This window comes from Callithrix jacchus, chromosome 9, assembly GCF_049354715.1.
Source record: "Callithrix jacchus isolate 240 chromosome 9, calJac240_pri, whole genome shotgun sequence".
Taxonomy (NCBI): domain Eukaryota; kingdom Metazoa; phylum Chordata; class Mammalia; order Primates; family Cebidae; genus Callithrix; species Callithrix jacchus.
In genome coordinates, this window is record NC_133510.1 from 13,669,884 (window position 1) to 13,686,975 (window position 17,092).

General features: G+C 49.0%; 1 protein-coding gene, 1 long non-coding RNA gene and 1 pseudogene across 2 annotated transcripts in view; 1 reads left to right on the plus strand and 2 right to left on the minus strand.

Moving 5' to 3' along the window:
* B4GALNT3 (beta-1,4-N-acetyl-galactosaminyltransferase 3) overlaps window positions 1-17,092 on the plus strand; it is a 101,588-nt gene that overhangs the window by 36,181 nt on the left and 48,315 nt on the right. The window lies entirely within an intron of this gene.
* Window positions 972-8,774, minus strand: LOC128928515 (uncharacterized). The gene is made up of 3 exons (XR_008473610.2): window positions 6,729-8,774; window positions 3,441-3,680; window positions 972-2,651 (listed from the first exon to the last, which is right to left on the minus strand). It is a non-coding gene; the product is annotated as an uncharacterized LOC128928515 (long non-coding RNA).
* On the minus strand, window positions 8,778-13,497 carry LOC100407459 (poly(rC)-binding protein 1-like; annotated as a pseudogene).

Genomic DNA, 17,092 nt, shown 5'->3' on the forward strand with positions numbered 1-17,092 from the left:
CCTCAAATTTCTCTAAAGCACAATGAACTAAGGTCAGGAGGAAGTGATTTTGTTTTTGTTTTCAGCATCATCAGCCTTTCCAAAGCCTGCGTCCCTGGGCTGTTCCTGCTGAGGCCTGCTGGCCACTCTCCTGTTGCGCTCTTGTTTGGTAGCACAGCATCCTCTCAAGTTGGGAGTTTGCGACTTCTAACCTAAGGCTTTCATCTCCAGCAGATGAACAAACTTTTAGGAAAAGCAACTTTTATTTATTTTTAATTTTTTAATTGTTTTTTAAGAGCTGGGGTCTTGCTCTGTCACCCAGGCTGGAGCGCAGTGGAGCAATCATAGCTCACTGCAGCCTCAAACTTCTGGGCTCAAGCGATCCTCCCAATTTGGCCTCCCAAAGTGCTGAGATTACAGGCATGAGCTACCATGCCCAGCCAGAAGCAACTCTTTAAAATGTTCTCTCTCATTTATCAACCTGAGCAAAGGTTCTGAAAGCAGGTTTCAATAGGAGGTTCATGAGAGGATCAAATCTAAGGTGGAGGGAGCCAGGATAACTGAGCTTTGTTCTTTTTTTGAGACAGGGTCTCACTCTATTGTGCAGGCTGGAGTGCAGTGGCATGAACATAGTTCACTGAAGCCTCAAACTCTTGGCCTCAAGTGATCTTCCTGCCTCTGCCTTCCAAGTAGCTGGGACAACAGGTGTGCTACAGTGGCAGGTGGTTGGAGCCAGGATAACTGAGCTGAGCAGAATGACTGTAGTGGACAGAACCTTGGCTTTGTAGTATCGACATTCAGCTGGTACACACCTTTCAGTCATCCCACTTGTGCTGAAATACTGAAATATGCCCCAACATGGGACCCTCCCAGCCTTCACACTATCCAGCAACGAATGGGGCCATGACTGGCTATAGTGGGTCTCGAGGACCCTGCTCCAAGGCCAGGGCTGGCATCCCTTCTCAATGGACCATGCCTGTATTATGGTGCTGGTTAAGCATTTTGAACTCACCCCTGGATAAATCTAAATTTGAATCCTGCCTCCACTTCTTACTTGGCTATTTAATGACAAATTACTTAATCTCTTTCAGCTTATTTTCTTCCTCCATAAAAGAGGAATACTACCACTAGTACAACTAATCTATGTGCAGGGTTGTTGTGAAAAGTAAGTTGTGTAACTGAGATAAGGCTACTGTTATTATTTTCTATGCTCTAAACAGGAAAACAGCATCCTTTGTACCTTATCTTTATACAAAGGCTTGGAGAAATAGGGATCAGATTAGCCAGATGTGGTAACACACACCTGTTGTCCCAGCTACTTCGGAGGCTGAGGCGGGAAGATCACTTCCGGCCAGGAGTTTGAGGCTGCAGCGAACTATGTTCATGCCGCTGCCCTCCAGCCTGCACAATAGGGTGAGACCCTGTCTCAAAAAATGAACAAGAAAAAAAGAAATTGGGGTTAGAGAACGGGAGGCTGGGGATTGCACAGTGACATGACCCACTGGGTCCCAAAAGTTGATCGCACGCAGTTGTATACTCACCTAGGGAGGTTGGGTTTTTTTGTTTTTGTTTTTTTGTTTTTTTGAGACAGAGTCTCGCTCTATCGCCAGGCTGGAGTGCAGTGGCGCGATCCCGGCTCACCGCAACTTCCGTTTTCCAGTTTCAAGGGAGGTTGTTAAATATAGATGCCTCTACATTTAGAATTAGAAATTCTAGGCTGGGTATGGTGGCTCATGCCTGTAGTCCCAGCACTTTGGGAGGCTGAGGCGGGCAGATCACCTGAGATCAGGAGTTCAAGACCAGCCTGGCTATCATGGTGAAACCCTGTTTCTACTAAAAATACAAAAAATTAGCTGGGCGTGGTGGTGTGCACCTGTAATTCCAGCTACTCAGGAGGCTGAGGCAGGAGAATCACTTGAACCTGAGAGGTGGAGGTTGCAATGAGCTAAGATCATGTCATTGCACTCCAGTTTGGGCAACAAGATCAAAACTCTGTCTCAAAAAACAAGCAAAAGCCCCGAAATTATAATTCAGTAGGTCTGGGTGGAGTCCAGGAATCGCTGTTTTTACCAAGTGCCCTGCGATGATCCTGATTAAGAGCTGAATGTGGGAACCATGCTGTTCTCTTGTCTGTCACCTCTCCCTCTGCTTCACACAGAAACCAACCACTGCAGCTGGTGCTCTACTTAACGTCAGGCACTCAGTCCACCTGGGTGACTTGATGGAGTCATATGAATCTGGGAGTGGACCTGGGCCAGCTGGGGCAGGGCTTTCCCCTTGCCCTTTGCTGCTGCCTCTGTCACAGACCTTGTCCCATCTCCTAGGTGGGCTCTAGGCCTCTCCTCAGGCTGGGAGCACAGGACAGGGGAGACCAAGCCTGAGCCTCTTGCCGGGCTTCAGGATAAACCAGACACACAGAATGAGGATTGGGTTGCCCTCCCAGGAGCCGGAGATCTGAGCTAGGCAGATTAACTTGTTTATGAGGGTTTTCTCCATTGCATCCCCCCAAGGCATGGACCCAGTTGGCTGACCTTGTGCGGACCACCTACTGACAGGGCTTCCTGTGCCCCAGCATCCTCCAGCCCTCAGCATCAGGTGCTCCGACTTGCAGCAACTGTATAGTTAAGCGCTTCTTCTGCCTGGCAGCTGTGCTCATTGACTCCTAATTATACCTTGGAGGTAAAACATTATATCACAGCCTTAGGGGTCTGCTCCCAGTGTTGCACTAGTTCCAAATGATGAGGACAGGGAAGAGGTGTAGGGACACGGGGCTGAGAGCGATCTTAAGAGACAGGTGCAGAGCGATTGGAAAGAGGAAGGAAAAACAAGCAGGAGTGAAAGATGAAATGTTAGAGAAAGACATAAAGCAAGGGAAGTTAAACCTGGAAGGCAGTGAGTGGCGTTCTTAGCACAGATTTGCAGAGGGTAGTAACCCTTGCTGTCATTTCAGGAGAAGTGACATATGTGAGCACTTTTTCCTTTTTGTTTAAACAAGTTCTTTATTTTGTCTTTATTGGGTGTCTCGCTGTCACCCAAGCTGGAGTGCAGTAGTGTGAGCATAGCTCACTGCAGTCTCTTAATTCCTGGGCTCAGGCAATCCTCCCACCTCAGCCTCCAGAGTAGCCAGGACTACAGGCGTGAGCCACTACCCTCGCTAATTTTTTTATGTTTATTTTTTGTAGAGATAGGTTCTTGCTGTGTTGTCTAGGCTGGTCTTGAACTGCGAGGCTCAAGCCATTCTCCTGCCTTGGCCTCCCAAAGTACTGGGATTACAGGTGTGAGCCTCTAAACAAGTTGTTGAGTAGGACCTAGTAGATGCCATAGTAGGAGGTTTTGGGTTTGCAGCCACCGGCTGATGTTTCTACCATGTTTCCCTGCAAGGAGATCCTGGGGACGTGGGCATGTGTGCAGTGACTCACATAACCACAGCCTTCCTGGTTTACAGCCTCAGCCTTACATACCTGTTCTCTCACCGATACACCTGTCTGCTCAGTGACCACGCCTCGTGATCTCGACTCTGTGCGCCACCCACTAGGCCGTGGCTGCCACTCACACGGCCTCTTGTTCGCTCCGTTGACAGCCACCTCCCTCCTCAAAGCACAAGTTTCCTGGGAGCTGTGACTTCTCTGCGGATCAGTTGTCAAATCCTCTACAGGCTCTTGCACAAAGCATTTTTCCAGTCTGCATCTCAGATTCCTGACCTGCAAAATGAACCTCGGGCTCACTGCTCACGCCTCCTTGCTGTGTGGGGCAGTGAATTAACGTCTTTAAGGAACTTGTCGCTTCTGGGATGAAAGATCCCAGAGTCAGCTTTGCTCCTCCACCCACACCTGCACTCCTAACAGCCGAGCCCTGCTCTTCCTTTCTTACTGTCTACCATACAGGTAAGCCCTTGGTGACCAGAGCAAGTCATTTAAGGTCTGTGAACCTGGGTGGACCTCAGTTCCCCAATCCACTGATCTCTGAACAGCCTCCTCCTACTCACCTGGCAGCATTTGACACTGTTGACCACCCACTGCCTCTTCTTAAAAGTGTAAATAACACATGCTCATTGCTTAAGAAGAAACAAAAGTGAAGCCTGAGGCTGGAGGATCACTTCAGCCTGGGAAGTCTAGGCTGCAGTGAACCGAGATTGCGTCGCTGCACTCCAGCCTGGGCAACAGTGAGACCCTGTCTATATATATAAAAAAAGGAAACAAAAGCCCACATATAATTCCAACATTATATACTGGAATTTAAGTAAAATATAAAATATAAAAACTACTAGTCCTCTCACCTCCTCTATACAATTATGAAATGTGTCTCATATCCAGCCTCCTGGCCAGGAGCGCTGGCTCACACCTGTAACCCCAGCACTCTGGGAGGCCGAGGTGGGTGGATCATGAGGTCAGGAGATAAAGACCATCCTAGCTAACACAGCAAAACCCCATCTATACTAAAAATACAAAAAAAATTAGCCAGGCCTGGTGGCTGCGCCTATAGTCCCAGCTGAGGCAGGAGAATGGCTTGAACCCGGGAGGCAGAGGCTGTGATGAGCTGAGATCGCACTACTGCACTCCAGCCTGGGCGACTTAGCCAGACTTCATCTCAAAAAAAAAAAAAAAACAGAAAGAAAGAAAGAAACAATCCAGCCTCCTCTTTACCCGCCAATCCCCCCAACCCTGACTCTTGGGCCGGGCGGAGCCACCACACCCGACCTCACTGCAGGTTTTAACGGATGTTGTATGCTATGCGATGAGTGAATTAATTACTTATTTGGTAGCTCTGTTTTGAGACAACTTGGGGCTTCACTCTCCTCCTAGAATTAACTAACAGCTGGTGAAAGAACAGAGGGACAGTGACCACCAGGCCGGCCTCACGGAGAGAACTGACGGCAGCATCAGTGTCTCTTACAACAGCCCCCTTTCCTCTGTTCCCACTGCCGCCTCCAACCCCGGACTGCCTAAGCCCAGCGGGGAAAGGAAGGGCCGACTACACAGCCATCTGAACCCTGATCCTTCTTGGATTGGAGAATTGCTTTGAAAAAACCAGAAATCAAGAATTGGCGCTTGCTGAGATTTGCCTGCGGGAAAATTTGCCCTATCCTTAGGTTTGGCTTTTGCAATTTCTGGCCTTTCTCACGCTTTCCTGTCTGTTTTCAGAATGTTCCCACTGCAGGAGGCATTGTCTCCCCGCCACACTTCATTGTCATGGGGAAGGGTGTCCTGAAGACCCTTGTTTCATGTTACTGGGGCTCAGGATTGCTATCTGCAGAGAGATAGGGGTCTGAATAGGTCTGCCTCTCAAATTATCCTGCATCTGGAGTTGATAGGAGTTGGGGGAGGAGACTGAGGAGCTGGAGACAAAGCTCTGTGGAGCCCACCAAGGATTTTAAACTCTCTCCCATGAAGAGCCTTAGATCAGCCACAAGTGGGAGAGTTGCCATTTGCAGCTCCATCTACCTTTTTTTGTCTTCTTTCATTTGCATAGATCTGAGCCAGTTAAGCATCAGTTAATACTCCTCTTATAAATCAGATTTAACCCAATTTGTCACTCTCATTTTTTTAAACCTCTAAAACAGCACGGGTACAGTATCCCTATAGATATATCCCTGAAACATTCTGTGCAGTTCAGATTTTTTTTCTTTCTTTAGGGACTGAAATGTTTTAAATTCATTAGGAGGGCTTTATTATTTCAGGCATCCATGATGGATCTGCTAGCAACAGGAAAATAGTTCTTTCATTTGTGTGTGTTTATTATCAAATCATACAGTGTAACACTTACAATGGTCCCTAAATGTCATCATTTTATAACTAAGAAAACCAAGGATCAGGAGGTCACCGGGATCACAAAGGAGTGAAAGAACAAACACCAAAACCTTGATCTCCTGATTCCTACCCCACTGCTCTTTCAATCACGGGAGCAATAAAATATGGCAGAATTTAAAAATTCTTATCTTCCTATATTTTCATTTTATTTTTTATTTTTCTTTCTTTTACCCTTTCCTCTGGTGTCATGCATTTTCATTTTCATCTCTTTTTTTCTCTTTTTTTTTTAATTATTTTTTATTTTTTTAAATAAAGACAGGATCTTGCCATGTTGGTCAGGCTGGTCTTGAACACCCGACCTCAGGTGATCCGCCCACCTTGGCCTCCAAAGTGCTTGGATTACAGAAGTGAGCCACCATGCCTGGCCTCTTTTTTCTACTTAAAAATATTTTTATTTCTATTTTTTAAAATTCAGAGGCACATAATGTTAAAAGGTGCTCTCCGAAGTAAATACCATAAAAAATTTAATATGCCTTCTAAATGTTTTCTATGCCTCTGTGATACCTATACACATATACATAGAAGCCCCTGTACTTACAAACATAAGTGCCTTTTGAAAAGAAGTTGTAATTTCAGAATAGTTTTACATTTGCCCAACATTGCAAAGGTAGTCCAAAGAGCTCTCACATAGCTCACACCCAGTTTCCTCTATTATTAGCATCATGCATTGAGCCCCGCTACATTTGTCATGATTAATGAACCAATATCAGACGTAGCTCAAGTTCATATTGTATCCTGAATCCCTTTTAGATAGACTTTTTTTGTGCCGGGATCTCTAAAGTTATCGTGTCTCCCTAAGTTCCTACTGGCCGTGACAGTGTTAAGGTTTTTTTGGATAGCGTCACTTTTGCAGTATATATGGCAACCTTTTTTCACATAACTATATGTTTTGAACACCTTTCTGGGTTAGTGTGTGAGGCCTTCCACACCCGTTTAACTCACCACAGTGTTCTGTTGAGTGGCTCTACCCCATCATTTTACACTGTCCTTGGCACAGAGCCCTGTCTGGAAGTGTCACTGGACCTGGGTGCTGTCTGGTGGATTAGACAGACGCTTCCGCTGTCTTAGAATTTGGACACTGTGAAAGCAGAGAGCATGGATGTAAGTGAACTGACGGAGCTTGGAGAAAAGGAAACAAGTGGCCTGGGGCACTGCTGTTGTGACTACCCTTTACCCCCCACCTTCACCCCACATTCCTCACCCCACACCCTACACCAAGTAGCTCTGTGTCTATATACAAGAGTTTGCATCTGTGGTTGAAGCATTTTCTCATAAAAGGGTAGGGCTAATTCTAGGAGGTCCTACAAAAGAAAAGCACTTGACAGCAATATGGACCATCCAGCCATGGGGCCCACAGCTGTGGCATGAGGAACATTCCTGTCCCTGGAAATCCAGTAGTAGCTTGGCGGACACCTGTCAGGAGTGCTTGAGTAGAACGTTGATATTAACCTTGAAAGAAATTTCTGATCATCATCCATTATAACCGGAAGAGATCTTAAAAGTGACTTGGCCCAAGGTCCCACAGCCAGTGGAGGCAGAGTGTCTTCTTTTACTGCCTTTTCCCCTGGCCCTGCCAGCCCAGAGCCATCCCTAGGGGTACATCCAATTCATAATCATTAATGAAGAGAAAGCTTCCAGATCCTCACAGTGTCTCCATTACCTCAGAAGGGCCAGTACCTAATTTGAAACAACTTTCTTTTGTTTTTTTAAGACAGAGTCTTGCTCCATCACTCAGGCTGGAATGCAGTGATGCAATTATGGCTCACTGCAGCTGTGAACTCCCAGGCTCAAGCGATCTTCCCACTTCAGCCTTTCGAGTAGCTGGGACTACAGGTGTGCACCACCATACCTGGCTGATTTTTAAAAATTTGTTTCAGAGACAGGTTCTTACTATGTTGCTCAGGCTGGCCTCAAACTCCTTGTCTTAAGCGATAAAACAACTTTGTTATGTTTAAATTACACCTGAGGTGTGCTCCTCTGCAGATGTCCCCCAGAATTGGGCACAGCCTCTGATTGGCCTTATTCCCCTCACTTAAATATTTGCCACTATCCCAAACCCCATGTTCAACGCTTCAGTTATGACCTTTCCCTCTGACCTCTAATTTGCACAGGCCCTTCCAGCAGAGCTCCAGGCTGTTCTTGCCCAAGCAGAGATTACAAACATACTGCTTTGAGAACTGACCCTCCCAGACTTAGGACTTCAGCCAAAGTAAGGGGGAACTAGACAACCCTCTTTGTCTCATGCCACAAAGGGACCCAGCAGGCCTTCCATACGCAATCTTTTTCAGTAAGGAGGCAGGGAGCCAGGGAACCAGAGTCTTTTCCTCTCTTGCAACCTTGTGAGATTGGCAGGACAGCATGTGACCCATGCCTGGGCAGAGGCACACGCCTTTAAGTGTCTTGCTGGGAAGGTGCCCCACTTAGGAGAGGTGGAGATGTACTCTACTGGTTTTTCTTACCCAGCAGGTATCTATGATAGACACACTCAGGCAACACTGCTTTCCCCATCACTGCCTGTCGTCCGACACTTCAAAGATGATGGGCAACGTGTCTGAGGCAGATAGGGGTGGAGGACAGCTGCACACCTGCACCTACTCACCTTCTGCTGTGCCTTTGCCCTGCCCCTAATCTGCTTTGGGAACTCAGATCCCTCCTAGGAGGGGATGGATGGGCTTGTTAACAGCTGAGAAGTGCTTTGCAAAATGCAACTGCTTAATCATAAGTGAACATTAGAAAGCTGCCTGGGGGCCGGGTGTGGTAGCTCACGCCTGTAATTCTATCACTTTGGGAGGCTGAGGTGGGCAGATCAGGAGGTTGGGAGTTTGCTACTAGCCTGGCCAATATGGTAAAACCCAGGCTCTACTAAAAATACAAAAATTAGCCAGGCTTGGTGGCACGTGCCTGTAGTCCCAGCTACTCCTCAGGAGGCTGAGGCAGAAGATTCTCTTGAACCCAGGAGGCAGAGGTTGCAGTGAGCCGAGATTGCGCCACTACACTCACTCCAGCCTGAGCGACAGAACCAGACTCAGTCTCAAAAAAAAAAAAAAAAACTCATCCACTTGGAGAGAACAGGAGAAAGGGAGATTTCCAGGGCAGGAGAAACTTGGGAAGTGACACCGAATGGGGAGAGAGGGAGGCTTTCTTGGGGATTTAAATGATACTGAAACCCGGATATGGACTAGGAGAAAAAATAGCAACTTGCTCTCAGGGTGTCTTTACTCTCCCAAGTGCTGATTTCATTGACCTAAATCAGGTCTCTGCTCCTATTTGCTGGGACCTAGTTTAAGAGAGTCTTATAAATACACAAAGGCGGAAATGCCTGTGTAGGGGTGGCAAGAGGATGTGGTTCCACTCCAGGACAGGATCTGACTCAAATCACACTTCCTCCTGGATTCCAGACTGTCAGGAGGGATGCCTCTGAGGTGGTGTTTGGAGAGCAGAGCTGGGTTATTCTAAGTGTGGCCTAGGGAAGATCCTGCCAGCCTTGTTAATGTGTGTCCCCACCCAGTGCCCTGCTCACCAGGGAAGAGAAGTGTGCTGTGTGTGGTGGGAGCAAGGAGAGGAGACCAGGACACCTCAATTCCGCATGTTTCATCCCTTGCTACATTTCACTGAATTATCCACTCGCCACTACAAGATCCACTGTGTCCTCCTTGAGTCCTTGTTTGGCATACCTTTGTTCCCTTCCAGGGCTGAGTGAGTTCAGTCCACATTTATTGAACTGAAAACTCACAGGTCATAGAGCCTGGAGTAATAATCAGGACCATTTCCTTTCCTTTTCGGGCAAGAGGAGCGATGGGTCCAGGTTGCCTAACCTAGTTAACTGCATGGTATCTCCAGAGCATCCAGCTCAAAGCAGGTGTTGACAGGAACCCAGAGAAACAGCGCTGGTACTGCTGTAGGGGTAAGATGTGGCAGCAAAGGGCAGGCAAGAGGGCTCCAGATGACTTCTGTGATGCTGACCTAGCTGCCTGCTGGCCTTGTGAGCAGTGGAATAAGAAGGCTATTGTGTCACCTTTTTGAGGGGTTGGTGTGGCCTTCCTTGGGGGTGAGGAAGCACGTTGGGAAGGGCTGGCAGCTTCCCCTGTTCCTCTTCCTACTGTGATGTGAGAAACCCTCTGGGGGTGGAGGGCGCTGGGGGACTGGTAAGGGGAGTTGGCTGGGCTGGGAGGGAAACCAGCCCTTTCAAGTGCAAGCGACTCTTTTGTGAGCTGTTTACCTGCTTCATGCCCGAGGGTGCAAATGTGAGTCATTTAATTTAATTGGTTTAATAAGTAAACGGTCTAGGGGTTGGGTATGAGAGGGAGGAGCAGTGCAAACCCTACAGAGCTGCTTTGAAAAGAAACCTGTTGGCAGCCCTCTAGGAAATGGTCATAATTAAACTGGGAGTGGAGATGCTTTGGGAAGCAGGAAGAAGGGAAAGCCCCAGATGTTGATGTGGAAAGAGGAGTAGAGGCTGTCGGTCTGCCACCTCGGGTTCTCAGTGCCCATCTAAGAAACAGCATTCCTTCATCACAGTATTCGACTCACTGGTGCTGGTGTATCCACAGGGCTGTGCGAACACCACCACTGCCTAATTCCAGTGCACTTTCCTCACCCAAAAAGGAACCTCATACTGTTAGCAGGCACTCCCGATTCTCCCCACCTCCAGCACTGGCAACCATGACTCTCCTTTTGGCTTCTATGAATTTGCATGTTCTTTTATTTATTTATTTATTTATTTATTTTTAAAATATAGGGTCTTCCTGTTGCCCAGGCTGCTGGAGCACAGTGGCGATTCACTGAAACTTCTGCCTTCCACACCCGGCTAATTTTTTTTTTTTAACCAATCCGTTTTTTAAATTCTTAAATTCTTGACATTACAGAACTAAACTGAAATGTATTAACATTCCATTCTTACATTTCTTATCAACAAACAAGAAATAAAATTCACTATCCAAAAAACCCAAAACAAAACTAAAAACAGGGAAAAGCTTATAAAACTAAATATGGATCCCAGCATTAACAGCCGAACAGAGAATGTGATTTTTAAATTCTTAGTGGATGATAAAGTTGGTAGAAACTGAACACTTACAAATTATTTAAAACCCGGAATCACTGATCAGAAATTACACAGTTGGATCATGGGGAAGCAGCAGAAAGGGGTTATTGAGGGAACCTACACTGTTCCAGCTGCACCCCATGCCCTTCTCAGAGAAAGGCCTGGCATTGATTAGATACTGGGCCAGACTAATACTGGCAGCAGAGCCAGTGATAGTAACCTGCCTACCAGAGGAGCCTTCCACTGGCTTGGCAATTTTGATCTGGGCCCCGGACATCTGGTGAATCTCATTAATGTTGGCGCCTTGGCGCCCGATTATGCAGCCAATTAAGTTATTTGGAATGGTGAGTTCATGGGTGGTTTGAGTAGATGCATCCAAACTTGCCCGATAGCCTTTCCCCTCTGGAGAGCTGGAGTCAATTCCGGGGAATCCAGTCCCGCCGTGGATCATGGCAAAGTGAGACTGTTGTCTTATCACCTGGTTCAGCTTGGCCAGATCAAGTGGAGAAATGGTGTGTTGTCCTTGAATCGAGTAGGCATCTAGAGGTGGTCCCTCCAGGTCATGGGTGGCATGGGGGTAGCTGCTGCACCTATCTTGGCTGCCCGCACAGATGACTGGGGAGCTGGCCAGCATGGGCTGGTACGGAATGGACATGACTCTCCCTTGCGGAGACTGGGAGAGCGTCTCCAGCATGACCAGGCAGATCTGCTGGACACACTCGGTAACAGACTGCAGCACACCAGTGACGGTGATGGCCCACTTGGTGGAGTTGGGCAGCATATCCCCTGCCACCTGGACCTGCGCCCCTGTACTCTCTTCTTGTGGATCTCTTTGATCTTACACCCGCCTTTCCCTATCAGGGAGCCGCACTAGGTGGCTGGCACCACCAGCCTCAGGGTGATCGGGAGCCTTCTGGCTGCAGTGCTCTTGGTCATGGAGCTGTTGATCTCTTCCTCCAGCTTGTCAATGATCATAGTGAAAGCCTTAAAGATGGCATTGGTGGGGCCAGAGAGAGTGATGATTCTCTCTGGACAATTCCCCTCAGGGATATTGAACCGCCCTTCACTCTCCTCGCGGATCCTCTTAACCAACTCCTCTTTCTTCCCAATGATGCTTCCTACTTCCTTTACATGCATAAGAAGCCGAATGGTGAGAGTCACATTTAGTCCACTTTCAGTCACACCGGCATCCATGGTGAGCAGCGGGCGGCGTTTGGGGGAGTTGGGCTCATTATGTGGTCAAGTCTTTGGTGGCTGGCACAGGGAGGGGAGGTGTAGGCCCAAAACTGCCAGCGTGAGGTGAGCGAGGGCCACAGGAGCGGGCGGGAGGCTGCATTTTAGTATAAGGGCGGGCGGCAGCGGCGGAGGCGGTGAGTGGGGCCAGCAGTGGCGGGCTGGCGGGTGGGCGAGGGCACGGCGGTGGCCTCGGTCCTGGCTAATTTTTATATTTTTTAGTAGAGAGGGGTTTCACCATCTTGGCCAGGATGGTCTCATGGTCTCAAACTCCTGACCTCAGGTGATCCACCTGTCTAGGTCTCCCAAAGTGCTGGGATTACAGGAGTGAGCCACTGCACACAGCCTGGATTTGCCTATTCTGCACAAATGGAATTGTAAGGCCAGTTGCCTCACCGGGAGGCTGGACACACTCACCTCTGCACTTAGCATCTGAGTCTGCATCTGGCACCAGGCTCTGCACTCAGCACCTAGCTCTGCCGCATGGCTCCCCTGGAAGGCTCCGGCTGATGCAACCCTGGCTGGCTCTTGCACCGGAAAACCCGCCCAACAACCCGCCAACCAATGGTGGCCCGCCCCTTCCCAATTCTGCTCCCCTGGAGCCAATCAGAGCACCTAGCTGTTGCTCATTCCTCATAGCCATAAAAACCCCCCGCCCCAGGAAGTCAGCGTGACTTCTCCAGCCCCTTGTGTTCGACCGCCGAACCTCACTCAGGAGCCGATTAAATTTCTTTATTTCAATAACTGCCTCAGTTGCCTCGTTCAAACCTTAGTTGCCTCATTCAAACCTTACATTTGGTGCCGAAACCCGAGAGGAGCCTAGCCCCTCTTCCTTTCCTTTTTGGGAAGGGGTGGCTCCTCACCCGGAAGCCAAACCAGAAATCCGTCAACCTCCGTGGTGTCATTGGTTGCCACACGGTAAGAAAGACACCAAGTAAAATATTTGGTGCCGCCTAAATCTGCTGCTCGGAACCTCACCTTTACCTACTCCCAGGAGCACTCCTGTCCGTAGTCACGGCCATGCCAGGAGGGCCCCTCCTCACTCCAGGTTAGAAGTTCCATGGAGATGTCCAGGAGCTTCCCCTGTCCATTCCAAAAGCCAAAGTGCCAAGGAGATGTCCTTCCGCTCTGGTCTTTTTCCATCACCCTCGTACTCAGAACGAGAACCGGGACACTGGTTCCCGTTCCTGACTACTCCATAGCGGTGAGTGAATTCTGAGCAGCAAATCCAGATTTGGCTGTATTCTCAGCTCCTGTTTCTGCTCCTATTCTCTCTCTCTCTCTTTTAAGATGGCGGCCGTTTCCTGTTTCTGCTCCTATCTTCTCACTCTCTCTTTCTCTTAAGATGGCAGCCATTTCCCATTTCCCTTCCCGTTTCTGTTTCTGTCTTCTCACGTCCTTCTCCTAAAATGGTCATCCTCTGTCTTCTCCTTCTATACTGCCCCTCAACCATACGCCAATTAAATCCTACCCACAAATCCTCCACCATATGCGGAACCTCAGCACCACCCCCCAGCTCCTCCTCTTCCTGGTTCCAACCTATCCTCTCCTGTCAGTGCTCACACTCGCTCGTGCCGTGCTCCTAATGATGAAACCTCCCTCCTTTGCCCCCTTTGCAAGGTCACCAGAGTGGAAGGCGTTGTTCGTGTACATGTTCCCTTCTCCCTCTCTGATCTGTCAGCCATTGAGAAATGCCTGGGTTCATTTTCCACCAATCCTACTGCTTACACCAAAGAATTCCGCTACCTTACCCAGGCTTATGACCTCACCTGGCATAATACCTATGTGATTCTGTCCTCCACCCTCCCCCAGATGAGCGTGACTGCATCCTTATGGTGGCCTGGTGCACACTGATCAGGTACATTTTACAGACAATCAAATGCCAGTAGGTACGGCAGCGGTCACCGAGGCCAACCCTAGTTGGAACTATCAAACTGGTCAAGACGGCCGCTGCCGAGACCAAATGCTACAGCGCCTCCTAGTGGGCATTCAAAGCACAACCCAAAAGGTAGTTAATTATGATAAATTAAGGGAAATAACTCAGGGTCCTACTGAAAACCCCGCCGCCTTCCTCAACCGATTAACTAATGCTATGATCCTTCATACCCGGCTGCACCTGGCCTCTTTACCAGGGGCTACAGTTCTAGCCACCCATTTCATCTCTCAGTCAGCGGCTAACATTAGAAAAAACTTAAAAAGGCTGAGGAGGGCCCCCAAACTCCCATACGAGACCTGGTAAACATGGCATTTAGAGTTTTTAATGGCCGAGAGGAAAAGGCTGAGGCCACCCACCAGGCCCATCTACAACAAAAGGTAAGCCTCCAAATCCAAGCTCTTGTGGCAGCCCTGAGGCCGGCAGCCCACCAGGCACCTGGTGGAGGGGGTCCATCAAAACCTGCCAAGAACTCCAGAGGCATTCCGCCTGGACCCTGTTTCAAGTGCGGTCAAGAGGGACACTGGGCACGTTAGTCTCCGACCACCTGCCTGGACTGCAAGCAGCTTGGACATTGGTGCAGTGATTGCCCGTCCTGGACTACAGGCCCACCCCCCGCACCTCTATGTGGAGGGCAGGCCAGTCTGCAGGAAGCAATCCCATCACTTGAACTTCTCGGCCTTCTGGACGACTGATGCAGCCCAGACTCAAAGACCCCCATCACTCTTGCCGAGCCCAGGGTAATGCTGCAGGTAGTGGGTAAGTCCATTTCCTTCTTAGTGGACACAAGGGACTATCTATTCTGAATTGCCTTCCTACTCAAGACCTAGCATACCTTCCCAGGTTTTAGTCATGGGAATTGGCATAAAGCCTTCCTGTCCTAATCAAACCCATCCTTTAGCCTGTGTCCTCGAGGGACACCCCTTTTCCCACTCTTTTTTAATTATACCCTGGTGCCCAGTCCCCCTTTTAGGATGAGACATTCCTCCAGACTGTGGGGGCCACTCTCCAACTCACTGGCCCCCCACACTCAAGCCCATTATCCGCCCACCTCCTACTGCCACTCCTAACCTACACCACGCCCTGTCTTAACTCCTCCCCCAACCCCCCCTTAGCTGCAGTTCCCCTCAGGTATGGGTTCAATCTGTCACAATCACCTACAGGACCCGGCACCATCTTAATGGATATCCCCTTGTTCCAAGTACACCCTCAAAATTTCTCTCTCTGCTATGAGACAGCCAGCAGCTCCAGTCCCAACTGTAACACCACAGTAAAGGTAAAATCCTCCCTCTACGTGCCACCAGAAGGATATTTCTGGTGCAATGGAACCTTAACTACAGTTATTAATGCCTCCTTCCCTTTCCCTTGTGTGCCTGTCACCTTGGTCCCACAGTTAGAGGTATATGGACAGGCTGAACTTCTATCCCTCCTTCCACCCTCCCCTTATCACCGAGACAGATGAGCGGTCTTCCTCCCAGTGGTCTTTGGACTCTCTCTAGCATCCTCTCTGGTGGCGGTCAGGCTGGGTAGCGGCGCCCTAGGCTACAGTGTCACCTCAGCCACTCAACTAAAGGACAAGCTTCATGTGGCTATCGAAGCATCAGCCGCCTCCCTGACCTCCCTCCAGTGACAAATCATGTCACTGGCCCAGGTAACTCTCCGGAACCGACGGGCCCTTGACCTGCTAACAGCAGAAAAGGGAGGTACCTGTCTGTTTCTTCAGGAGCAGTGCTGCTATTACATCAATGAAACAGGCCTTGTAGAAGAAAATGTCAACACTCTTATCGCCTCCAAGAGGACCACCGCAAGAAGCAGAATGCATCAGTCTCGCCTTTTAACTGGTGGCAATCCCCCATGCTAACCTGGCTAACCTCTATTATCACTCCCATCATCGTAGTTTGTCTTCTGTTAATGCTAGCCCCTTTTTTCCTCAGGTTTTTAGGCCCGCATGAGAGAAATTTCCAGGGTGGCCATAAACCAGATGCTACTTCACCCCTATGTCTGACTCCCAACCAAGGCATCAGCCAACTGACCCTTCTCCCTCACTCCACCCCTATTCAGCAGGAAGTAGCCAGAAAGAAGTGGCATCCTATATCATTAAAAGGGTCAGAATGTAAGGCCAGTTGCCTCGCTGGGAGGCTGGACACACCCACCTCTGCATTCAGCACCTGACCCTGCACCCGGCACCAGGCTCTGCACTTGGCACCTAGCTCTGCCACATGGCTCCCCTGGAAGGCTCCGGCTGATGCAACCCTGGCCGGCTCTTGCACCGGAAAACCCCGCCCAACAACCCACCAACCAATGGCGGCCTGCCCTGTCCCAATCCCGCTCCCCTCCAGTCAGAGCACCCAGCTGTTGCCCGTTCCTCATAACCATAAAAACCCCCCGCCCCAGGAAGTCAGTGCAACTTCTCTGGCCCCTTGTGTTGGACTGCAGAACCTCACCCAGGAGCCAATTAAATTTCTTTATTTCAATAACTGGCCTCAGTTGCCTCATGCAAACCTCCAGTTGCCTCATCAAACCTTACAGGAATCATACAATATTTTTAAGTGTTTTTTTTTAATTTTAAGTATTTTTAATGTTTTAAGCTTCCTCCATGTTGTAGCATATGTCAGTTCTTCCCCCCACTTCCTGCCCTTCCCTCCCTTCCTCCCCTTCCCTCCCCTCCCTCCCCTCCCCTTCCCTTCCCTTTCCTTCTGAGGCAGGGTATTGCTCTATTGCCCAAGTTGCCATGCAGTGGCATAATCATAGTGTTGCTGGAAAGGAGTTCAGATCCAGACCTCAAGAGAGGGTCCTTGGATTTTGCACAAGAATCCAGGGTGAATCCGTCAAGTGAAAGCAAATTTATTTAGAAAGTAAAGGAGCAAAAGAATCTACTCCTTAGGTGGAGCAGCCCTGAGGGCTGTTGGTTGCCCATTTTTATGGTTATTTCTTGATTATATGCTAAACAGGGGTGGATTATTCCTGCCTCTCCTTTTTAGACCATATAGGGTTAACTTCCTGATGTTGCCATGGCATTTGTCAACTGTCATTTACAAATGCCATGTTGCCAGGAGGATGCCTCTGAGTGGTGTTTGGAAGGAGGTGCATTGTTTTCAT